This window comes from Sus scrofa, unplaced genomic scaffold (assembly GCF_054392235.1).
Source record: "Sus scrofa isolate SSC_HxYL_T2T_F1_AM1 unplaced genomic scaffold, Sscrofa_HxYL_maternal_Yorkshire_Landrace_v2.0 dam_43, whole genome shotgun sequence".
NCBI classification, from domain to species: domain Eukaryota; kingdom Metazoa; phylum Chordata; class Mammalia; order Artiodactyla; family Suidae; genus Sus; species Sus scrofa.
Genome location: NW_028146966.1, coordinates 540 through 26,239, shown reverse-complemented (window position 1 = coordinate 26,239; position 25,700 = coordinate 540). Strand labels below are relative to the sequence as shown.

Genomic DNA, 25,700 nt, shown 5'->3' with positions numbered 1-25,700 from the left:
TCTGCTAACTGCAGTCAAAATAGTTTTAATTTACCTAGTAACAGCCTAGCTAAAAGAAGGAGCATCTTTAAGCAATATTCCAGGCAACGTTATCTCCTAATAATTATAAATTAATAAAAGAGTCCCACAGGAACCCAGTCACCTGGAAAGAGTTGCTAAAACTGCATATGCTGGCACTTCGCAACGAGCCAAGCACACGACACACAGCACCAGGATCTGCCCACAATCACGTCACTGCTGCTGCCTTGGCTGTGGGGCCGGAACACCTGGAGCAACTGACTCAAACACAAGCCTCTGTACTTTACTGCCTGGAAATTCTGGAGACATCTGCCGTCTATGAATTTGGAAAATGGGAACTATTCTGTCGGGGTGATTTTCCTTCCCAGACCCAGCGCTTCCTCCACTCACCCGTAGGTGCAGTTGGGGTGGCACAGGTGACACACGTGGTTGGCATCCGCAAACTTCCAGATGAGGGTGCTGTTTTCTCCTGCGATTCCCGCGGGGCAGGTCTTGACACAGTGAGGGCCGTCGATGTAGTGAGCACACCGGACACAGCTGTCCGGTCCCTGCACCGAGGTGGGGAAACATTTCATAAATCAGTTATTGATGTCTCTTCCAGGATGGAAGTCACGTCTCACTTAAAATACTTATCCTGAAAAAAGACAGAGTTGAAGTTCTTAAAGTGGGTGAGTTCTGTGATTGTGCTTGTCTCACAGGCCAGTGTTAACAGCTCAGATCAAAGTCCTCCTGACTCCGAATGTGGTCAGTGTACAAAAGCGTAAAAGGAACTCTACTGTGGGCACTGCTGCATTTTCCTGGGGGCATCTTTCCTCGTCAGAATATTCCTGATTGGCCTACAATCAAGATAAGATATTTTTATATCCCTTATCAGACAGATGGACTTCCTTGAAAATCACCTTTGAAGTTGCAGGGGACCCTGTGGGAGCCACTCCTGCCGAGGCGAAGTCAAGAGGCCCCGCATCTCCCTTTCTCCAGTGAGGGGAGGGTGGCAGGTGTGAGTGTGTCGGTGACTCTGCACCCTTAACTGTGTAACAGCCCGAACTGGGTTCTGTCTGTCAAGCACGCGGATGCCTCTGCAAACCCCCAAGAGCAAATGCACTGGGGGTGCGTGGGCTGTGTCCACACACCTCACAAAGCGCCGAGACAAGGCTGGTAGGAAGGGTCTGCCTGCTGCCAAAGTGCCCTGATGTCCCCAAGACTGAGTGTTCCCAGAGCCAGAATAGCCAGACGACAAAGTCAACCAATACCACCAATTATTTTCTCTCAGTGATGAAAAGGTTACTCTCACCAACCGAACACCAGTGGTTTACTTTGTAATCAGCCCTTGTGGCAGCCAGTAGCTCAAAATCAAATCCTGTCATCTTCTCCCCAGTTTAGAGAGAACTTCTGAAAAACACTCGGGTGGTTGATTTAGCTCAAATCAACCTGAGCCCCTCATGTACGTACTACTGAGAATTAACAGCCTGAGCACTTGGTGTAGAGGGACCTGCATTCTCACTCATACTCTTAAAAGATTATCACTGAGCATGTAGCTAAGGAACTGGATTTTGACAATCTTTTCTATGCATTAAAAATAATTATAAATTTTTGTTAAATGAGAATTTGGTGAGGTCTGATTAAGGTGATTAAGCACTGTCGTCAGGAACAAAGACTTGGGCTGTCAGGGCATCGGCTGTCAGGGCCCTGATCTGTGGGGTGAGAACAGGTGTCACCACCAGGATCTGGGGGGTGGACAGAGATGGTGACTGTCCGTGCCAGACAGAGTGCGGGCCGATGTCCACTCTGTCACGGCCCCTGACCGCTGGCCTGGGGGCTGGGCTGGTTGGCGGTCCTGGCAGCCCAAGGCGACATGGGGTCATTCTCGAGGGGGTACAGCTGACAGGTGGGGATCACATCAAGCGCGCTCCTTACGCGTCCCATGCAGGTCACGTTCTTGGCCTGGGGCAGGCACTCCGGGTGGCACTGCACACACTCGGCATTCTCCACGAACTCTCTCGGCTCCCTGGCAGGGGGGAAGATGGACACTGGTCAGTGTCATCCCCTGACACCCTCTGCGGAATGCTGCTGCATCTGTCTGAGCACAAACCACCTCTCTCAGAAAGCCAGAACAATTTTAGGAAACGTCACGCAGTCGGGGATCCAGGACTACACTGTAATGTCACACACTGATTCTCTCACCTGCATCATTGGTCAGTTTCTCCTGGAATAAACAGAGAAGCTTCATTTGCCATCAAAACACCTTCCCTACACTTTTTTCCTTGACAGGCACACAGTTTCTAAACATGAGGTAAGCAAGCCAACCCGGGGAGGTGGTGAGGAAAAAAGAAAAATAGTCCTTAAGAAGCAGCCCCTCCAATATCAGCTTCATGGATATTTAAATTAAGCTGCAAAGAAATGGTAACTGTAGATGAATAGAAGTGGAGAGCTATTAGAACTTCCTCAATGGTTATTACAAAACAGTCAGCATGGCACATAGGTGGGGAAATTTTTTTTTTTTTTTTTTTTGCCTTTTAGGGCCACACTTGCGGGATATGGAGGTTCCCAGGCAAAGGGTCAAATCGGAGCTGCAGCTGCCGGCCTGCACCACAGCCACAGCATCTGAGCTGCATCTGCAACCTATGCCACAGCTCATGGCAACAGCAGATCCTTAACCCACTGAGTGAGGCCAGGGATTGAACCCGCAACCTCATGGATGCTAGTTGGGTTCGTTAACTGCTGAGCCATGACGGGAACTCCCAGGCGAGAAAAATTTTGCTTGTAATATCTGAATCATTCCTCAAAAATAGATCAGTGTTAAACATGAAACTGATGTTTAACTGAAAAAAACACCATCATTGTGACAGCTGTTGGGATGGCTGGGAATTCAGTGCAGGTCTGCCCTCCAGGCAGCGAGCAAGGCGTGTTCACACCCAAGGACAGGTCCCAAGAGTCCCTCCAGGCAGATGGCACCAACTAAACCAAATCTGCTGCCAAGAGTTTTCCCTGTGCTGCTCCTGCAAAGGGTGCTGCTGGCCGCCAGGTTCTCTGGTGCAGAGATGTATGCGCCACCGCCCCGCCCACTCTAATGACCTTGTCTCCTTAAAGAGACGCAAGCCGAAGCACAGGAAGTTAATGTGTTTGCAGCAGTAATGACTGCATTTCTTACTTGCTGAAGTAACACGATCAGGTATGTCAAGTACTCTGTGGGGTTGGTTAATGAGCCTACCAGCTGAAGGGCTCCTGGAGAACAGAGCTTGGTCTCATCCTGCTTCTGAGTATTTCTTTTCTTTTTTTTTTCTTTTTTTGTTCTTTTTAGGGCCACTCCAGTGGCATATGGAGGTTCCCAGGCTAGGGGTCGAATCAGAGCTTTAGTTGCTGGCCTACACCACAGCCACAGCAATGCCAGATCCTTAACCCACTGAGCAAGGCCAGGGATCGAACCCACATCCTCACGGATACTAGTCAGATTCGTTAACCACTGAGCCATGACGGGAACTCCCTTCTGAGTATTTCTGATCTGAGCAGTGGCCCAGATAGTGAAAGGGAAAGGAAAATCTCCCTTTTTCTTTGAATTTTTTTGAAAAATTGCCTCTGCCAGTCTCTATCCTTCCATTTTACTTTCTTACTAATTGACTTTTAGTAATTATTTGTGGATATTCACAGCCTTATTCAATATCAAGATTCCTACAGAATCAACAGACTGTATGTATTGTACACTTTATTTTCATTGACTGCAATAAATTCAACAAATGTTTTATAATTGTTTATCTGTGTCCATGGTTATACTTAAAGTTATTTGCACTGTTCAGTGTGTCTTGAACATAACAAAAATTAACCAGGAACTGTGTTTTGACATAGCAGGAAAGGTATGCTGCAAAGACAAGACTAAATGGCCATGGCCTTGGCCATCCAGACAGTGAAAGACTGTTCTGTTTGTCTTAGGGGCTCTGTGCAGCTTAGGAAAAATGTAAGATGTTTCTAGATGAAGAGATTCTAGAAAGTGCATTGGATTAATTACTTAATAGGGTTAATTAATGAAAAAGGTTTGTTCATTTCCTTTTGTGATTAACAACTGTCCACAAACAAAAACAAATGAAAATAGGAAAGATAATCAGACCGATCAACTATAAACCAAAAAAAAACCCCACGAAACAATCTTAAGTCTATGGAGTTCCCATCGTGGCAGCACAGTGGTTAACGAATCTGACTAGGAACCATGAGGTACCGGGTTTGATCCCTGGCCTTGCTCAGTGGGTTAAGGATCCGGCGTTGCAGTGAACTGTGGTGTAGGTCACAAACGCGGCTCGGATCCTACGTGGCTGTGGCTGTGGCGTAGACGGGCAGCTACAGCTCTGATTAGACCCCTAGCCTGGGAACCTCCATATGCCCCAGGAACGGCACTAGAAAAAGGCAAAAAGACCAAAAAAAAAAAAAAAAAAATCTTGTCTTTTTTTTTTTTCTTTGGCCGTGCCCTCAGCATGTGGAAAGTCCCAGGCCAGTGATTCAACCAGCACCAGAGCAACAACACTGGATCCTTAACCCACTGTGCACAGGAGAAATCCTTATACTCATTTTTCATCAAAACAAAGGGATCAGACGAAGCCTCTTACCCCTCCAGAACGTTGCACTTCTCCACACATTCCTTGCCGCGGCTAAAGTTTCGACAGGACATGCAGTCTCTGGGTTCAGGGCCCCAGCAGCCCTCTGATGAGCACAGCGGGTTACAGATGTGGCCCATGGCTTCTGCAAAGACAGGGGCAGCCCCACAAGTCAGCCAGGAGCATCGGCCACAGGGGCCTGTGGGTGCGGGGCACACACACTGCTGGGCCCCCAAAGCAGCAGTGACCTAATAGGGCTTCGGGGTGGGGTGGGGGGCTCTGCCAGGGGCTGAAGGTTCCCAGAGGCTCATCAGAGCTGACGAGCCCCGGGAGGGTGCACAGGGGCGCAGAGCCAGAGCACTGGGGGTGGGAGTCACTGTTCTCTCCATTGCACGGGGAGGAAGCCAAGGCCCCGAGACCTCAGTACACTGGCGAGGAAGGGCTGGAGCAGGACATAAGCAAGGGGCCGCTTTCGCCAATGGCCAAGGTCTCGTGCAGAGGGCAATGGTGCAGGCCCAGCCTCAGGAGCCAACTCCACCTGTGAGTGCGTGTGTGTGTGTGTGTGTGTGTGTGTGTGTGTGTGTGGCTAGCTACAGTCACCATGGACAAAATGAGCAGAGGGAACGCACAGCTAAAATACAACACGACCAACACTAAATTTAGTTCTGCGCATTACCAATAACACTAGCCCGGACTTTGAGGCAGGTTCATCCTATGGAATGAGAAGGATCTGGAAAGAATTCTGATGAACTTCACAATTAAGAATGTCCAGATTTCTTTTCACTTGCTTCTCTGGGGATGTAAAAGTCATTTAAATGTTTGAGAATGGCCCCTCGATATTCTAAATCAAGACGAATGACCCACTGGAACCCTGTCCACAGTCAACCAGAGTGGTTACTCACTGCACTCTTTTTCGCTCCTGTTGTTTATAATTTTGGTTTTCTGACTTGCGGTCCCAAATAGTTTTTTCCAGCTGATTGTATTTGCATAGCACAGGTTTCGGTTTCCTGAGACGATCACGTCTCCGTCGCTGATCTCCTTGAGGGAGCGCAGCCCCAAGGACGCTATGTCCAGGCCAACAACCGCGAGGGAAAACTGACCACTGAGGTGGAGAGAGGAGAGCAAACACGGAGGACAATTAGCACAACAGAGCGTCACCAAGGCGCCGTTCTCTGCACCACTGCGGGTTTACTACAGACGCCCTCCAGGAAGCACGTCATGCCGCAGGCGGGTACAAGGCAACTTCGGAGAATTCCGAGTGTTTTTTAAGCTCCTCCGGGGAAAAGCTAGTTCCTAGTTCATTTCGTGTCTCTAATCCCAGTGGTAGTCTGAGGGCTGAAGAAGTGTCTTAATGTCATTATTTTATTTACTGCTTTTTGATTTTGCCTGTGAATTGAGAATGTGTTCTAATTGCTAAAACATCCAGGAGTTCCCGACATGGCGCAGTGGAAGCGAATCCTACTGGTATCCATGAGGATGTGAGTTCGATCCTTGGCCTTACTCAGTGGGTTAAGGATCTGGAGTTGCCGTGAGCTGTGGTGTAGGTCACAGATGTGGGTCAGATCCTATGTTGCTGTGGCTGTGGTGTAGGCCGATGGCTACAGCTCCAAGACCCCTAGCCCAGGAACCTCCATAAGCCGCGGGTACGGCCCTAAAAAGCAAAAAAAAAAAAAAAAAAAAAATCCAAATACACTTCAAATGATGATAGATTCATCCGCTCACACATCCACCCATCCATTTATAAGGCAAAGATACTGAGGCAACATGTGGCCCATCCTTTCTGCCTCTGGGTTAAGTGCACGTCTGCTCCTCTCAAAACCCCTCTGTCTAGTGATGGCGCATTCACCTGGGCAAATACCTGCAACCCAGCACCAGGGGTGGTGACGAAGCTGCACAGAGGCGGGGCAGGTCTGATGAGAGTACAGGGAGAGGGGCCCAGGACCAGGAGCTGGCAGGTTCTCCTCATCCCCAGCCCCGTGCCAGGGTCCTGACAGTGATCAGCACGGGCCCCTGAGTTCCCGGACACGTCACTCAGACTAAAGGGAGGGAAGCCCCTGGACGCAGGAGGCAGGAAGGCACACGAGAGCCAAGAGCTCCCGCTGGGGCGGGAACGCGGAGGCGGGAGCCCCAGGAACAGGGCCTGTGAGGGGCAGGGACGCCGCGTGGAGGAGCCTGGGGTCTGCAGGGAGCAACCACAGGAAGGGGTTGCATTTTTAGGAAGCCCGCCAGCCACCAAGAGCTGCACACCAGTCACCCAAGAAAGTCGACCAAAGCGCTCGTCTCTGCATGAACTTTGGCCAGTGAAGTATTTCTGAGAACTCGGAGCAAAGGCGCCTCTCTGGGAAACGCCATGAGCTGCTTGTTTAGCATCAGAGACGCAAAGCTGAGACAGTTTTTGGAAAGCAGTGCTTATTTTACGTGTATCATCTTCCAATTTTCTGAGTGTTGCATAATGTTCTGCTGTCCAGTTAGGAGTCAATGATGGAAAGCTGTTCTCGGAACCAGGCTATTTCCAAGGCAAATTTGAACAAGAGTGCAAACTTCTCCTCACCACAAACCCATCACTACCTTTATTACGTTAAAGATGCATGTGCGCGCGCACGTGTGTGTGCGCGCACGCGCACGTGTGTGTGCGCGCACGCGCACGTATTTCACAGGTGGAGCTAGAAAAGTGGAAATCCTGAAAGAAACTCTCAGTTGCTAAAAAGCTTCTCAGTTCCACCTAAAATGACGCGCTGATAAGGAAGGACATGTCACCCCAGGCTGTTCTTGGCAAAAGTGTGAAACCTCAACTGAATCAGAAGAAAACATCGGCCATTCCAGAAACCCTCACCAGTACTTGAGGGACAAGGCCGACAGCGGACCTGTCACTGACTGCAGAGGACCTGTCACTGACTGCATGACAGCCCCATGCAGTGGGGGACACGGGCTGACACAGAACACACAGGCACTCATGGAAAAACTGGTGAGATGCTAGAAAGTCTGCATTTGGGTTACTGCTGATTTGTGCCAAGGGGACGCAGGGTGTCACCCTCCAGGGAGCTGGGGAAACTCGCTGTGAGCTTTATTTCAAAATAAAGTAAGAAAGAACCTACCAGCTGAGATCTACTTACTGTTGCTTCGTCCTGCCACGTATGATTTCCAGGTTCTCAAAAGCATGGAGGCCAGTCCTGTTTTCAGGCCAGGCCTGAATCAGTAAAAACCCTGTAAGGCAGGAGAAAGATGCAGGCCATTTAGCAATTCCCTTTTCCTAAGAAACACTGTCACAGGATTCTCGGGAGGCTGTCCAGGAGCAGACGGCGAATGTTTTGTTCTCCTCATCCTCCTCACTAAGCACTTGCAGAGACACACACACACACACACACACACACACACACACACACACACACACAGAGCCACACACCACCAGGCACCCTTTACAACAAGCCCCCTGCTGCCTGGGCTAGAGCCCGACTCGCCCCGCAGGCTGTACCCACGGTGGGAGCTCCCCTCTTGAGACCCCAAACAGGCCGCTGCTCTCTAAGGCAGGGGCCAGTTCTGAGCTTTAGCGCCACAAGGAGACTGACGTGAAATCTCTATCTGGTTCCAATTCTCAAGCCAATCCTGTTATAAAGTCCAGTTACACCTTTTTTAGGGATGAAGAAAGTGGAGCTGCCGGGCCCCGGGCCCAAGGCCGGTGTTGGGGCAGGACAGGACACGTGTCTCTGGGCTGGGAGCCCGCAGCAGCTCAGTGCCTGGCCCTCCGCCCTCCATCCCGGGCTGTTGACCGGCCACCTGGGCTGGGCGCTGAGACCTCGCACGTCACACCGAGTCCCAGGTGACTCGACTCTGCTTAGAGAGTTCCTCCTGAGAGCACGGGGAGCCGCGGTTTTGAAAAATATCAAAGAATGAATTACTCGCTAATGGCAAGGGAAGAGAAAATCGCCTAAAAGTTCTCCCTGTAAAACACCTGCCTCCCACGTGTGCTAAGACGGCAGGTTAGCGGCACACCTGTTATTTCCTTCACGGTTTTCAGGATGTCCAGTTCCTTGGGGTCCAGAGGCGGCGTGCGTGTGAAGGAGTCACAGAAACAGGCCACAGAGGATCCATAAGGGCCTGCAGGGGACCAAGCGGATCCCGCTTTTTCTCCAGAAGGTCCTGACGTCAGCTGTACTCACCCCCTAAATGCTACCGGCAGGATATGGAGTCTTTCCGCTGATCGAGGTGCAGTTCCTGAAGTGCTTGATATTCGTAGCATTTATGGAAAGTGTGTCTTTAAACTCGCCAATCCCTATCCCGTTACAAACTGTAAAGACAAGGGAGGCGATTTTCCCCTTCACATTTGTGAAATGAAGACGACCGAGGGCTCCCAAGGCAGGGAGGAGGCGGCAGGGCACAGCCGTGGGACCATGGCCGCCCCGCGGTCCCGCGTTCGCTCCACTGACACTGCTGGGCTGCTGGGTTCCAGCACTGGGACCGGGACCAGACCGGGGCTTGGGCTGCGGTCCTGACGGGAGTGCCCTCACCAGACCTGCCTTCTCCTCCTCACTTTCCCACTTGGGCCAGAGGTCAGGTGCTCCTAAGGGCCCCGCTTCCTCTCCAGACGGCGGCCCCACGGGGCGGATGCTGCACTGTGCTGGCCCTTGGCCGGCGCCCCCGCTAAAGCCGCAGCAGTGCCCTTGCCCTCACCCGGGGTGACGCCCGGCCTTCTAACGGAGACAGTATGCAGACTGGGTTTTATTAAAAGAGTAAGAAGCATTTGTTTAAGAAAATGTGAAAACACAGAATGGAGAGGAACAAAATGACCAGCAATTCTACTATGTACCTTTGACATTTTGAGAACTTTCCTTCTAGTTCTCCCCCATGGTTATGTCACACTAGATGTGGGGCTGGCTTGTCGTGTTCACTTACTGGGCTGTGAACATTTGTCCCATCATTAGAACCATTCACAACATGGATTTTCATGGCTGTGTGATGTCACGTCATGAGGAATAATACTGTGGTAACGCTCATCAGAAACACAGCTTTTATTCCACAGTGTTTGCTTGGCGCCACAGAAACTGTGTGCTCTGGTCTGTGTCCCGCTGCGGCACCATTCCCGACGCTGTTTCCACACTCTGAGCCCATGCGCTAATTTCTATCCGCCCCTGAATTTCCATCCCAAGTGCCACTGTCATCCACAGCACGTTCATCTGCTGTGGCTTTACCTTCAGTGCAGTTGTTAGCTCTCTTTCAGATTTTATCCCCCTTTGAACGGCAATCACTGAAAATTTCTTCATTCAAGATGAGCCCCCCACCACCCAACTTCCCAGGGACGCGGTCACGTCCTGCTGCTCCATCTCCTGCCACTTGCAAGGAGACCCTGGGTTGCAACCTGGCTGTGGGCCCCATCCCATCAGCCACCCCCAGGCCCGCCCCGTGCTGCATCTAACACTTGGCGGCTTTGGAATGCAACAGATTTGGGGTTCCAAGGGTTTCCCTATCAACAGCGAGGAGGCTTCAGCAACACAAGCGCTGTTTAGCCACAGCTGTGGAAGAGAATGCCACGCATTTGGGAGAATATTCACTCTCCCTCTCTGCTCGCGTCTGACGGTGACAGTGGCAGGGTTACCGTAATCCCTAAATCTGGAGATAAATCACACAGTCGCCCTGGACCTATCAGATCTGCAGAAGCTGTGGACTCTCAACACACACCCCTGTCCTGCCTGTCTTCCTGCCCCCCCCAATGCAGTGGCACTGCCCTCACTCCACGGGATCTGAGTCGGCCACTGCTCTCTCCAGGATGAGAACCAGGGAGGGTAGAAAATGGAGCATAATGACTGCAGGAGAAATGAACACGAAGTTAACAGAACAAAACCAAAACGATGTCTGATTTTACCGATCCACGTGAGGATGCTGCTAGGAACCCTCTCTCCCTGCTCAGCTCTTTTACTCCCATTCGTATTGTCCTCCTTCCACGTCCCCTCTGCCCAGAGGTCTCCGGCCACCAAAGGATGCTCCTCCCTCCAGGCACAGGCCCACCTGCCACACAGGTGTCCCTGAGCCCAGGAGGCCACAGCCCGGCTCATGGGTCTGGCCTGGGACTGAGGCGTCACAGCTTGACTCTGCCCGTCCTGGCTGTCGCCCCGGGCAGGTCTCGATTCTCTGTGACTCAGGGCCTCATCTGTAAGATGGGGGGTAACAGCACAGACCTCAGAGGGGCTGGACGGATTCGGCGAGTGACAGGTAAGAGCATCGACTAAACCGCAGACACTTTTTAGGGAAAGTTCATCTCAAGTGGGTGTTCAAGGCAAACAGCTAGTCACAGAGGTGTTTTTACAACAGCGGAAGCGTGGACGCAGTGTAAATGACCATCCTGAGGGAGGCTGGCTAGATAAAGTATGGGCCAGCCTCGCAGGAATGCAGTTCCGGGACACACGGAGCTGAAGCAAGGAGGGAAGTCACGATCTAGACGCGGCACGTGCCCCGAGGACATGGGGCCAGCGGGGGGTGGGGCACACGGGAGACAGACCGAGCGTGATAAAGAGGGGTGACCGTAGAGTGAGTAAGAAAAGATCCGGTGACCTTACCTGGCCACTAGAAACTATTGCGAAAAAGAATATCAGCTAATAAATGCAGATATGGAAAACCATCTTTATAACCACCAAGAAATGATCCAATTTATCATCATGGAGACAGGATGAAATGGCTGGGCCACGTGGTCGACACTTCTGCCCGCAGTACGTCACCTGGGTCCCACCTGCAGGAAAAGCTCAACCAGCCTGGACGCCTCACTTCAGGTCCCGTGAGAGAAAGGGGATGGGGGCAGAGACCCTGCCCAGAAGTGAGCAAGAGCAGCGACCCCGCAGCCCTGGCTTGGATTCTGCAGCAAAAGCAGCTAAAAAGGACACACTGGGACGGCAGGCTTGGAATTAAAGTGAGAACAGAATCATACTCAGTCGATGCTAAACTAGGATGAGGGTGAGACGGTCCAGTTTGTAGGAAAGCAGGCTGATGAGTGTGTGAGGGGCGAGGGTGACAGCGGTAATCACTACGGGGCAGAAACACGCACACCACGCAGGCACACACACACCCAGACACACGCCCGGACAGAGCGCGAGCGACGAGGCGGCTGCCGGGCACCGCCAAGGCCACGGGGCATTCACCACGTTCCTGCAACACTCCTGGACGTTTTAACATCTTCGGGTTCCAGACCAAAAGCTCAAAGGTGAGCAGGGACGGACTGCGTCAAGGGTGCCCAAGGCCGGCGCCCAGGAAGGGTCCCCTTTCTGCGCCAGGACAACCTCTCAGCTCTCGTGGGGCAGGAGGCTGAGGCCCAGGGGCAGGAGGCCCGGCTGTGGCCGTGGCCGTGACCGTGGCCGCCTGCACAGCTTCCCACCTTTGCCGCAGGGCCCGTCACACTTTTTACACTTGCGGACGCCGTCCTCCTCCACCTCGTAGCTGTCGGAGCTGCAGGCACGGACACAGGAGCCATGGTCTGTCACCACGTAGTTACCTGGGGACAACACAAGGAAGGCGGCCATGCGGCACACCCGCATCCTGGGCCTCTCGACCTCCTCACTGCAGCCAGCTGGACTTTAAGGACGCAGAACAAAAGGCTGCTCAGGGGGAGTGGGGTTCAAACGTTGGGAGGGTGGCCCAGCCTGGGTGGGGTGGCAGAGGCGGCGGGCAGGCCGCTGCTTAGGGGGCGGGGGCGCCTCTGCAGCCCTCCCTGTACCGTCAGCACTTGAACACTGACGTTGCGATGTGAACCTAAACAAAGACCCCGTCCCGCCGCCTGGGCCCGGCCCCCACCGGCCCCGCCGCCCCGCAGGGCGGCCCCCCTCAGCCTCCCTCGTGCCTGGGGCAGCTGGTCTGTGTTCACACCGACCCAGACCTTAGGATTCCCGGGAGCTCTGCATGTTCCTTCTGACCGGCCCACATGGATCCTCAAACCTAGTTACTGGTTTTGTCTTTTTCCTTCTGTAAACTGTCAGCTTTTATTCTCTGAGGCTGAGCGGTTTCGTGTGAATTTTAAAGCCTATTAAGCCTCCTCTCCAAGAGTATATCTGTGTCATAATTGTGGCAATTTTTTTTAATCTTGTCATTTGCCTTACAGTGGCTTATGATTCTATTTGTTATTTTTTCTGTTCCAAGTTTAAAATTTTTCATGTGCACACATCACCTACGGCAAACCTTCCCCTCAATAATTGTTCTTAAAATTTTTTTCTCAGTTAATCCCCTCTCTCGGAAATGAGGACTGGTCTGTAAGACTCTTTAGGTGGACAATTCTACCCTCCTCTACTGTGAACTAATTCACATGCAAAGCCAAATGGGGGTTCCTGTTGTGGCTCAGTGGTAACGAAGCCAACTAGCATCCAGGAGGACGTAGGTTCGAACCCTGGCCTTACTCAGTGGGCTAAGGATTCAGCGTTGCCATGAGCTATGGGATATGTTGCAGATGTGGCTCAGATCCCATGTTGCCGTGGCTGTGGTATAGGCTGGCAGCTGAAGTTCTTATTCGACCCCTCACCTGGGAACCTCCATATGCCATGGGAGCGTCCCTAAAAACCAAAAGGCAAAGATAAATAAATAAATACATAAATATTAACAATACCAATTACAAGCGATTAACCATCTGCAGGACTTCTTGGGGCACCAGATTTTTAACCACTGTGGAGGAAGGTCTTCTAACTACTCCCCAGATTGGGCCCCTTGAGCGCTTGCTTAGCGCAGGCGCTAAACAGAGATGGCCCAGCAGCCGTGGGTTTGTGCCAGTCAGACGACTGAATAGTCTCAACATACACAGCTGGGGCTCAGGCCCGTCCTGGCCAGCAGGACACAGGAGCTGACGGAGGTCAGACAGCAGCCGCCACCCGCCTGATGATGGGGGGACGGATGGACGTGGGGATCCCGGCAGGAGACAGAACGTGCACAGGGCTCGGGACAGTGAAAGGGCATCGGCGCGCACTCACGAGGGCACTTCTTGACACAGGTGGCGCCAAAGCTGTACTTCCCCAGCGGGTTGACGTCCATCTGGTAGGTGGTGGGGTTGTAGAGCATGAGCGGCGGGCATGTGTCCTTGCAGGTGGCCTCGTCACGGAACCTGCGGCAAACCTGCCACGAGAGGGGTGGCGTGATGGGCCCACTCCTGGGAGTGCGGGCTCGGATCTCAGGGTCCAGGTGTTTGGTCGGAACCGACAAGTCTGGCAACGCGCTTTCCGCAGAGTCAGGAGAACCTCCCCCTAAAAGCAGGGCTTCTCTCAGACACACGGCCCAACTGCAGTGGGTGAGGAATCACGAGGGAAAAGCCCATCTCGACGTTCAAAGCAAGGAAGGGGTGGACGCGCTGCAGAGCTAACTCGAGGGCGACCTTCTTCTACTTAACTCGCACTGGCTGTCCATCCTAAATGACACTGGAGGACCTGCTAGAATTTCCTGCCAAGCACAGAAGACCTTCGCTGGGGGCTGCCAGGCCACACACAGACAGGTCCTGACCAAGAGCCCCGGGCGCCTCCCTCCAGCTTTAATCAGCATCAGCCCCAACCAGCAGAGGCTCAAGCCTGGGGGAAACTTCAGGGTCCCAGTCCCTGAAAACCAGATTCCACCTGGGGTGGAGGGGTCCCTGTCTGCCCGCCCTGGGTCTCAGGACTCCCAAGGTGCTCACACAGTCCAACCCGTCTGCTCACAGCCCACCTCTGGGCTGAGCTTGGCTGAGCTTTCTGCAGGACCAGAGCCCCTCCGAGGGGGTGGGCAGGAGATCTGAGGGGACCTGCAAGGAACAGAGGACTTTGGGGCAAAAGACACAAGTGGAGACCCAGCTGTTCGGGCCATTCAGGGTCTGTACAGTCACTTAACCTCACTGTGTATATTTTAGGGGCCTCAGGCCACTGATGCCCTAGGCTCGTGATGAGAATTGAATGCAACAACAAAGAGCACCGCCACCACAGACCTGGGGACAAATAGCACACTGGCACTGTGATGGCTCACACCCCGCACATGTGGTGCCATTTAGGCCACTTAACAAATTATCCATCATTGTCAGATGAGGACACCGGGGCACAGTGCTGCCACATAATTTGCCCAAGGTCATCCAGTAAGTGGCAAAGACAGGACACTAAGAGATGCTTTGTCACACACAATCACAGGAAGGCCCCCGAGTCTTGGGCTGGGGTGTGTACCCAGCAGTCGCTCTCCCGCGGCCCCGTGCAGCCAGCGGCGCACTGGTTGTGGCAGCAGTCACTGGGCGACCGGCCGCGGCAGCGCCCGGAGCACTGCTGGGCACAGATGACTTTGGTCACTGAAAAGGAGCAAAGGCCACTATGAGCTGAAAGGCAGGGAGGCGAAGGGGCACTCGCCTCCTCAGTGCTGCCTTGAGAGCAGCGCGTGGCAGAGCACAAAGACGGATGCAGCGATTCTGTACTGCGGTTCCCGAACCTCACACTCTGCTACGTTCAATTCATTCAACCTTCTTATTGGCCCCCCTTTGTTTCCTACTTGTTCTTAATCTCTTAGAACTGACCCAGATCAACTCCAGACTTTCGGAACTGCTGAACTAGATACTGGTTAGAACTGCGCTTTGGGGCAGCAGAAAGCATGCACAGGTAACGTAATGCCTACCAGAGAGCAGAGTTTAAAAGGACCTAAGAGTCACATCCCAATTAGACTTGAGGACAGACGGTCAGTTTTCAAGCTGACATGTCCCCACATTCCTTGGCCATTCACACTCCTAAACTCAGAAAAACTCGTGCCTGTCAGGGGATCAGTGCCCGGGGGCGGGAGGCGGTCAGGAAGGGAGACGGTGCCAGCAGTGCCGTGGCTCAGGGAACACAGACAGGCCTCCATGCCCAGGAGAACCCGCCAAACGTCTCGTTCAGAGGGAATGGCGGGCACACGGGCCACCAGCGCTGGTTTGCAACCCAGCCCAAGTGCCGGCAAGAGCCGGAGCCGGGTTCACACGTGCAGATTTGCCAGACAGGCATTCACAAAACTGCTAACATCAGGCCTAAAATCGACAACGCTTCTGGAGTCTTCAAAGGGAAAACCGATACAATCAGCAAAGGTAAGGGGAGGCGTGGCTGCTGGACTCACATTTCTGGCAGTTCTCCTTCCCAGCACCCCAGCAGCTCCCATTGAGACAGCCTGGATCACACTTCGGGCCTAAAATGTAAAAGGAATAGTTAAATTTCATCTTCAGGGAAGGGCACAAATGACAAGAAACTGATGGCACATTCCCAAGTCGCTGAGCAAAGCCATGTCTTAAAAATGAGGATTGTTAAAACAGCTGGTTTATAACAAGATTCTAAGAACCACATGCTGCTTTTATGGACATTTCTTTTGTGGGAACTGCAGCAGAGCGGGATTACTGACTGAACACAGACTATGGAAACTGCATTCAAGCAGGCTCATAGGTCCAGATCTCAAATCTGCGGAGGCTCGGAGAACCGTCGTCCAGCAGCATCTCCCCCAGTGATGTTCGAGGTGCCTCGTCTGGTGGCTGCATGCTGACCACATCGTGCCATATCCAGCCCTCAGCCATCCCAGGAGGTGGAGTCCTGACTCCAGGCCAGAGAGAAAGACCTGAATGCCACACAAAGGGTGCCTGTCACCGGCCTGATCGGCTACAGCCTCAGTTATTAACTTCGAGTTACTGTCTGTTACTGATCAATCCATTCCTGTACTTTTGGCAGTTAACTACAGATTACAGCTAGGAAGGGTTTTCATCTCATTAGTCGGGTGCCGTGTTCAGCCAGCATTGAGAAATCTGAAGACCACGTGATCTACAGCAGACAGGAGGAAGAGGCCACCCCGGGATGTGTTAGAAAGAGACCTCTTCCACTGCAAAGACACAGTCCCCAAAGGACTCCCTGTGCCCCAAAGCTGCCCCCATTAGGAAGAATTCAGTCTCCGGGAGAATTTAGATTTCAAATGGTAGAGCTGATGACCAGCCAAGCGACAGCTGGGCCTGGGCACCCTTTCGACAGGACCCCAAGTTTTAGAATCACTCCTGCGGCGAAAGGCATTAGCACAGGGGTATGGCTCCTCGCAATCCCCAAGGACAGGAGGCTAAGCCTCCCTGGCAGGAGTGGCTGCACATTATGTAAAGGAAGCGACGGGGACAGACAGGGATAGAAACCATGAGGAGAGAGCAAAACTAACGCACAGATACGTTCAGAGAGCTTGTGTCTATGTCCCGTGATCCCTCCTGGCCACCCCAGACTTCTCCATGTTTCCCAAATTTCCATTAGAAGCACTTATAATAATAAAATTGTAATAACATTATAATTAGTGTAATTATTTGCGTTATGTAATAACTGTATCTGTTATACTAATAATTACATAATTATCAGATAGTAAACAGTAAGCATAAGTTCATAAAAGAAAAATATTTAAAATAAATACATTCAATGGCATCTTTCTGCAAGAAAGAAAGTAAAATATTTGCCATCAAGGAATTCATCAAGTATAATGGAAAAAATAAAAATCATTAAAAAAAAAAAAAGGAATTCACCAAGGAGCATCTGTTTATAATTCCTAACCTTCTTATAATTCTTAGCCTTCTATAATTACAATTAAACTTCTTACGATTCTTAACATTATGTGACAAAAAAGAATTGCAGACATTATTTAAAATACAAACAACAGAAAAAAGCAAAAAGAAATGAGAATCATACAGGGGTAATCAATATGGGCCAATAAGTATATGTACACATAAGAATTAGTATCACACTACACTGTACAATAATTTAAAAATAATTGATAAAACGTTATGACAATTTTTCCATGCTTTAAATATCTTTATACTAAGAATGGATTTTTAATGGCATGGCTACCACAATTTATTTAACCAATCTCTATTTTTATTATTTATTTATTTTAGTATTTTTTTATTTTTTCTTTTTTAGGGCTGCACCCACTTAACATGGAAGTTCCCAGACTAGGGGTCAAATTGGAGCTGCAGCTGCCAGCCTACACCACAGCCACACAACGCCAGATCTGAGCCGAATCTGTGACCTATGCCACAGCTCACGGCAACGCCAGTGAGCAGAGCCGGGGATTAAACCCATGTCCTCATGGATACCAGTGGGGTTCGTTACCGCTGAGCCACAACGGGAACTCCCCCAATCTCTTATTTTTAGATACATAAGTTGCTTCTAAGAGTTACTGTAAACTAGGCTGTCAGGGAATGTTCTTAAAAAAAATTTTTTCTACATCCTCTCAATTTTCATTCCCCTTATTATTTTTTCCTTAATATTTCTGGACATGAAATTCATGGGTCAGGGGTGTGAATATTTGAAAGCTTCAATACTTATTTAATGATTCAGGTATTGAAAAAATCAAAAGGAGCCCAAACCTTTAGCAAAGGCAAAATGACGCGTCTTTATTTTATTTTGACCTTTTTATTACAGTGACAAATAGCATTTTACTTTATTTCTAGCCATCTTGCGTGTGCGTGCATGCGTGCGTGCATGTGTGTGTTGTGGGGGCAGCTTTTGTCTCTGGCTCATTTTGGGTTTGGGGGGAGGTTTACCTTTTTGTTAGGATTTTGAAGGGTACATTGCACAGTCACTCAGCAGGAGTGTGAACCCTTTTCGAGGCAATCAGATGCTGCATGATGTTTTTTTCCTGTTTGCCATCAACACTTTCTCATACTGACGTTTTCTTTTATGGGATCTAACTTTGACTGTCCTTCAACTTGATAGTACACTTATTCATCTTCATGTTTCTTTCTATCACTTAAATATATATTCAATATTTTGATGTTTAATATGCATTGGAACTTTCACTGGTATATGAAGTGGATGATGGATTTACTTTAATTTCCTCGCAGATGAACCTGCCCATTCGATCTTCAGATTCCAAACTATGTCAACAGCAACATAACACTGGGGCACACTGGGTAAAAACCATTTGGAATCTCCAATCTGTTGTCCATAAAATACCTAAATCACCCTATGAGATTTTTGGGGGTAAATATGAAATGAGACAAGTTCTCAGAAGCTATTTGTGGCCTGAAAAGCACCAGCTGAGGGTGCGGTTTCTCCTCCCATGGGGTGGGGCGGGGTTGAAAGCTGTCGCAGATCAGGTCGCTCAGGAGGAAAGTACAGGTGGCAGCTGAAGGGCAGTTTTGTAATTTCCAGTGTGACTAACCTCATATCTTCAGTTCCTTTAAAAAAGTACTTGAGTTCCGTCCTTTGATATTTTTCCCTTAGTAGTTAAATCATTCCAGAGCAATTTATTGAATAATGAATTATTTTCTTATTTGTTTGAAATGTTACCTCTTTACGGACGTGTGATTGAGTTAGGCTTATTCCTACTGTCTTAAGTGTTGTGTTTTGTTTTGTTTTAATTTTGGCTGCACCTGTGGCACATGGAAGTTGCTGGGCCAGGGACTGAACCTGCACCACAGCCATAACCAGAGCCCTGACAGTGACAATGCCAGATCCTTAACCTGCTGAGCCACAAAGGAACTCTCTCTTATTGTCTCATTCTTAACTCTCTATGGCTTATTCTTACATGTCTACTCTGAAACCAAAACTATCTTGGTTTACGGCTCATAGCTGTGTAACATTTGCATACACCTGTCCACCGTTGTTCTCTCTCAGTACCTCCTTGCCAGGGCTTTCCTGCAGCACTGGGCAGGGAGGCCAGGTGTACCCCTTTGGGCTGCTTGATCTGGTCCACGGCAAACCCATATTAACTTCAAAGCCGTGCCATGTCAATTTTTTCATTATAAATCTACACAATTTAACTTCTCCATTATCCATCAGACAGCTGAGGAAAGGCTAACCTTGATTTCTGGATAACACAAAATTTTGACCTGTAAAATAAAGCTTTCAGCTCCTTGCAGACATGGTGGGTGCCACACTGGGTATCTGTTGGAAGAATATCTTCGCAAAACAAAAGGGTTCAATGCCCGTTCTCATGGCAGCATTTCATCACGACTGTTAGAAGATGGACGCAACTCAAGTGCTCCCAGCAGGTGAATGGACAAACCAGAGTGCGTGTACCAGTGTCCGTGCGGTGCAAGACTGTCGCCACGTCAAGGCGGGAAAGTCTGATACCTGCTCTCGCTTGGGCGGCTCTGGAGGACCTTGTGCTCAGTGAAAGAAGCCAGTCACAAAAGGACAAACGGTGTGCGATGCAAGCCGTCCAATTCACAGAGACAGAGAGATGGCGGATGCAGGGGCTGGGGCGTTGTTGTTTGGTGGGGACAGAGTTTCAGTTTTGCAGGATGAAAAGAGATGAATGGCGTGATGGTTGCCCAACAGTGTGAATGTACCTGATGCTGCCATACTGCATGCTTAAAAATGGTTACAATGGCAAGTTTTATTTTAAGAAATTTTATCATAGTCATCAACCAAATTTTTAAAACCCCCAAAACAGAGCAGCTCTAGTTGATTTTGAAGATCGATATCAGTTCCAAATTCTGAGACCAAAAAAAAAACAAACCAATCAAACCCATGCATCTCTTGGAATGGTCCTAGGAAGCAAAGAGGTGAGAAACAGTGATGGCTCCTGATTTTCAAGTACTGAAAGGCCAGGAAGAGCTGGAAGGGAGCAAGCTGAGGGGGGCTTGGTGTTCTCAGAGCCCCCAGCACCGCCAACAGTGCAGGCTGGGCAGCCCTGGCCTGCAGCCTGGCTCCACCAGCCTCTCCCTCGCGTGGGCTGCTTGACAGTGAACAGTGGCATGAGGCGCATGTGGACAAATTCATCCTCGTGCGCTCCCCGATTTGGCAGGGGAGCCCAGGCCCCCCAGCAGGAGGCAGAGGTGAGCTCCCACAGTTCTAGAAGGCTTGGTGCCAAGCAGAGGCTCAGAAGCAAATCAGACACACACAAGAGCCTGATCGGCCTCCTCAACAGGATGGGGGAGCCATCGAGGGCCATGACTGATTGGCAGGCTCTTCTCAATGCCACACAGCGGCTCAGCTGTCCTGGGGGTGGTCTGCCAGCAAGGGTGCTAACTGACCCTCTATCTTAAAACAGGTGCTCTTCCAGCAAGCAGACAATCTGCTGACTACTTACTTTTCAGATGAATGTAACTCAGCATTAACTCAGCCTTCTCCGACACCCACCCCAGCACTCCGCGCTCTGCCCACCTTGGCGGCTCTGGGGAACACTTACAGCTGCCCAGCTGGCTCTGAAAGTCCATGGACATGTTGCTTAGAAAGTCGCTGTTGACAATGTCCCTCCACTGGATGGACTCCGCGTGACAGAGGGCAGGGTTGTTGCTGAAGCGCACGGCGCCTTGCAGGATCTCTGTGCGAGAAAGGACCCCATGAGAAAACGTGCCCCCCTTCTAAACACTCGTGAAATATGCCTGCATTTCTCCAGTTTGCCTTCGGCTACAAGGATGGCAGCCGGCATGGAGACTCCCCATGGAACTCCCGGCGGGGGGGGTGAGAGGGAAGCTGGAGGGCTCCACTCCACGGAGGGGTCACGATGGCCTTGCACCGGGTCCTTGAACGACGCACGGCCAGAATTTAGGGATGTAGGGAGGAAGGAGGCCAGTGCTTGAGCCTCTTAGCATAAGTGATGAGTGCGCAGTGAGTTGGTGGTTCTCGGGGAGGCTGGCCCGGAATGACTATGTGATGCAGATGAGAAAGGGCAAATGGGAGGGGCGGGCAGGGACAGGGAGATGCTGGCAGGTGTTCTGTGGCATCTCATTGGAGAAAGGGGTGTGAGGTGGAGGGGGCAAGAAGTATCTGTGACCAGGAATTCCCACTGTGGCTCAGTGGTTAACGAATCTAAGAACCATGAGGTTGCAGCTTCGATCCCTGGCCTTGCTCAGTGGGTTAAGGACCCGGCGTTGCCGTGAGCTGTGGTGTAGGTTGCAGATGTGGCTCGGATCCCACTTTGCTGTGGCTGTGTTGTAGGCCAGCAGCTATAGCTCCGATTTGATCCCTAGCCTGGGAACCTCCATATGCTACGAGAGCGGCCCAAGAAATGGCAAAAAAAAAAAAAAAAAAAGTATCTGTGACCTAGATAGATCAGGCACCAGGGCTGCAAAGGCGTAAAGGACAGTTAGCTGTTCAAAGGAGCTGACGGTGCGAAGAGTCAGGAGTGATAAGAAAAGTTGAGCCTGAGCAGAGGGCTTGTTCCAGCTGTGACATTTATGTAAACATCTGCCTAGTGACTCAGGCACACAGAGCACGGCGGGGAGGGCCATGGGGTCTGCAAAGATGGACGATTTCTGCTGGCTCCTGGGAGACGGGTCATCCAGTGACCTCACATCCGCGGAGGGCCTCCACCCCCAGCAGGAGGGCACCAGCGGTTTACAGGCGCTACCTGAGCTGATGCAATGACTGCGCCTCTCCTGCGGATGCCTGAGTTCTGCCCAGCATCGCACAGCGGAGGGGCCGTGGAAGGAGGGCTCTGCTGGGAAGAGTCTCCAGGGCGCTGGGGAGGCCACAGCTCCCAGAGGGCAGAGGAGCACGGGGGGACCGGGGGGAGGAGCACGGGGGGACCGGGGGGAGGAGCACGGGGAGACGGGGGGAGGAGCACGGGGGGACCGGGGGGAGGAGCACGGGGGGACCGGGGGGAGGAGGAGAAGCGGGAGACTGGGGGGAGGAGCACGGGGGACTGGGGGAGGAGCACGGGGGACTGGGGGGAGGAGCACGGGGGACTGGGGGAGGAGCACGGGGGGCTGGGGAGGAGCACGGGGGGACTGGGGGGAGGAGCGCGGGGGGACTAGGGGGAGGAGCACGGGGGGACTGGGGGGAGGAGCACGGGGGACTGGGGAGGAGCACGGGGGGACTTGGGGGAGGAGCACGGGGGACTGGGGAGGAGCAGGGGGGACTAGGGGAGGAGCAAGGGGGGACTGGGGGAGGAGCACGGGGGCTCCAGGTAGATGGAAGCCCCGGTGCAGAGGGGTGGCTCCTTCAGCAGATTCGGAGACACAGAGTCCCAAAGCGCAGGCTCGGGGGTCAGAGAGGGCCCCATGTGGAGCTTTGGACGTGAAGTCAGAGGCCACAGCAGGACAGTAAGTGGATACGCTCATGGGGGAGGGAGCCAGAGTCAAGGGGGTAAACTCTGATGAGAGGTCAGAGCTGGGGATGCAGAGGAGATGCCAGGGCTGCGGGACCGTCGGGTGACGGACCAAGGACAGGAAAGTGCAGGTAAGAAGGTCACGGGCAGCAGGGCCCCAGCACTGCCCCGTGACGGTGACAGTATGTAATTCGCCTTAAACAGCCCCCATGAGAGGATTAGTTAATGACACTGCGTCACCTGGACTGATGCAGCCCCAATACCAACAACAGAAATAACCCTAAGTCAAGAAGCAGCTCCCCGTGCTTTATCTGGAGTAATCCCCTTAACTGACTCGACACTCCTGCCAGTCCGTTACCATCCCACCTACACACCCGAAGACACAGAGAGCACGTGCTCTGGGCGCCTGGCTGGTGAGTGACGGGGCCAGGGCTGGATCCTACCCGCACAGGCTCCCGCCGTCTCTGCCTGTCACCACCAGACCGCGAGGCCACATGGGCGGCCGGCGAGCTGAGAGCCTGCACACACTGGCCAGCGCCTGGGCAGGTAAGGATGCTGGGGCACAAGCTGGGTGCCCACCCCTGGCTGTTTTTCACTCATGTGGGACGTGAGGAAGGTCCCTCTGCCACCATGTCTTTATTTGTCACTTGCATTAAAAGAAGACTCCAATTGAACACAGCTAGCACTGCACCTGCCACACAGCAGGGCATAATAAGGGCACAGCAAGGGTGGTCCTCAATGTCCCAAATCAGCTTCCTGTCCTGTCTTCATCCTCCGCAGCTTCCTTCTCGGAGGGCCCGCACCAAGTGCCCTGTCCTAAGAATTCTGACTTCTCTTGTCATACTCCCTACCCTGAACCTAAAATGCTCTCCGTATGAGGGCATTACCCTGGAAAATGTCTCACGTTGGCGGGGTGGGGTGGGTAATGCGTGCCCCTTATACCTGGGGTCCAGATAATAAAACTGGCAGATACATGGGCACAAAAGACCTCGCCATCTGACCTCACTGTCCTCTCCCCAGAACCGCTGTCACTTCTCCCAACTCCCTGGATGTTCTGGACGGAGGACAAGTGGTACTTGGCTTAGATCATCCTTCCCTCTCCGTCCTCTACGACCCGCTTAGGGACGTCCATCTGCTGCGTCTTGCTCAGGACCAGCACCCAATACCTCTGCATGTGAGGAATCAAAGTCTTCTCTGAGTGGAGTTAAGAAAGTCCCGGTTGGGGAGCCCATCTGAGCTGCCCTCCATGTCTGCAGCCTCTCACCTTGTAAGTTCCTCATGGGCAGCTCCCTCAGGCCGGTTTTATTGGCCCCGTAGTTGGATAAGACGGCTAAGGCATGGGTGTTTTCATACAGCACATTTCCTCGGATGATCTGCAGGTTTTCCAAAGGGATCTTCTCCACGGTGTTGAGGGCGATGAGCACGTAGCCGGCGACCTCCTGAATGGTCTAGGAGAGGAAACGTGAGCAGAGTCTCTCTTCTGAGGAATATTCAAGAATGCAAGATCCACACAGTAAGATGAGCCTGCGACACCTAACTGCGCTCTGCACAAGAGTGGTTGACAAATGCAAAGCGTGCAGATGACTACAGCCGGCTCCCACGGGAGGTGACAGGATTTGCAATGACCCTGCGCTCCTGCCTCTCGAGCCCAATGGCGCTAATAAAAAGCCATGTGCATTACTTAGGAATGCTGTGACGTTCATTCTGCTTGGTGTTCAACACACTCAGACAATAAAGGGTATGTTTTATTAATTTCTTTTGTATCTGTCTTGCAGGTTTTTCCATAAAAAAAAATAATAAACCCATGGAGCTCCCTGGCGGCTCAGCAGGTTAGGGATCCAGTGTTGTCACTGCTGTGGTGCAGGTTTGATCCCTGGCCTGGGAACTTCCACAGGCTGCAGGCATGGCCAAAAAATAAATGAACACACCAAGAAAAAAAAAAGCAATCGAATCCAAAGTTCAACTATACCAAATTAAGACGCCTTCAGGGTTGGCTCCTACTGGCTCTCTAGGGTCCACTGTGAAATATTCAGGGGTTTTGTGGACTAGTTGTTAAACTCTTAGCTGGAAATCAACCATGGTAAGAGAATTTATACCAAGAGAACAGGCAAGTGCTACAAAGCAGGACATTTTTTTCTTTTTCTTTTTCTTTTTTTTTTTTTAGGAGCTAGGCTATCAGGGTTCCTTGGCTGAAGTAATGGTTAAAAGATGACTCTCAGGATTTATGATGAGAGGGGAGTGCCAGGCTGGTCTGTTTCTCTTCCACATTCATTTCAAGCTGTAACTTGACACTAGCTGATAAAGTGACCTTCACATAAAACTTGCATATGTCGTGCCCTAGGACTTGTAACTGCCTCAGCAAAAGCAAATACACTTGCAGTTAAATGCCGCCAAGGCCGTTAGCTGCTTATATTTACTTCTCTTGTATCTGGATGAGACCATGGCACTGACCTTTAGGAAAGACAGGTTGTAGCTGTTCTGCATGTAGGTGATCTCCAAGTTCCCAAGGACCACCTCGCAGTTATTGAACATCCTCTGGAGGCTCAGAAAGTGGTCTTCGAAAGTGCCCAGCTGGGTGAGCTTGTTACTTGTACCTTGGCAAACTGGAAATAAGAAAAAAAGACATCACGTGAAATGCCCAATGAAGAAGCAAAACGAACATAAAACAATATTCATAACTTCAATTAACTTCATGCACTTCATTGACTTAACAATAATAATTCTGATCAAAGGCCACACAAGGAAAATGCGACAAAAAAGTGTTTAAAAGTTTGTGTAAGGTACAGTTCCTGATAAAGAATGGTTCCTCCCTGTAATGAATGAATGGAATTGTTTAAAATGTTCAAAATGCAAAAAGGGCAACAGATAAAAACTATGAAAATCTTTAAGACAAAAGTCTAAAAGAGCTTTAGTAAAAAAAAAAAAAAAATTACAGCTCATAAAGCATTTAAAATGATGTAATTACGAGTTGATAACTATATAAAAACTTTTCACTTTGCAAAAAATAGCCATGTCACATTATTCTGTGTCCAAAGACTATTTAAAAACATAATGTTCTGGAGTTATTCCTATCATGGCGCGGCAGTAATGAATCCAACTAGTATCCATGAGAAGACGGGTTCAATCCCTGCCCCTGCTCAATGGCTTAAGGATCCA

General features: G+C 51.1%; 1 pseudogene across 1 annotated transcript in view; it reads right to left on the bottom strand.

Annotated features, from left to right (window-relative positions):
• The window catches only part of LOC146394310 (epidermal growth factor receptor-like), a 61,108-nt pseudogene extending 35,960 nt beyond the window's left edge, over nt 1-25,148 (bottom strand). The window contains exons 1-14 of the transcript XR_014836258.1: nt 24,996-25,148; nt 23,809-23,992; nt 20,682-20,816; nt 15,648-15,716; nt 14,738-14,856; nt 13,532-13,673; nt 11,956-12,072; nt 8,757-8,883; nt 8,589-8,663; nt 7,712-7,802; nt 5,501-5,700; nt 4,611-4,743; nt 1,933-2,023; nt 409-566 (exon numbers count right to left, since the gene is read on the bottom strand). The product of XR_014836258.1 is annotated as an epidermal growth factor receptor-like (transcript). The remainder of the gene's footprint in view (nt 1-408; nt 567-1,932; nt 2,024-4,610; nt 4,744-5,500; nt 5,701-7,711; nt 7,803-8,588; nt 8,664-8,756; nt 8,884-11,955; nt 12,073-13,531; nt 13,674-14,737; nt 14,857-15,647; nt 15,717-20,681; nt 20,817-23,808; nt 23,993-24,995) is intronic.
• Nucleotides 25,149-25,700: the final 552 nt, after the last annotated feature.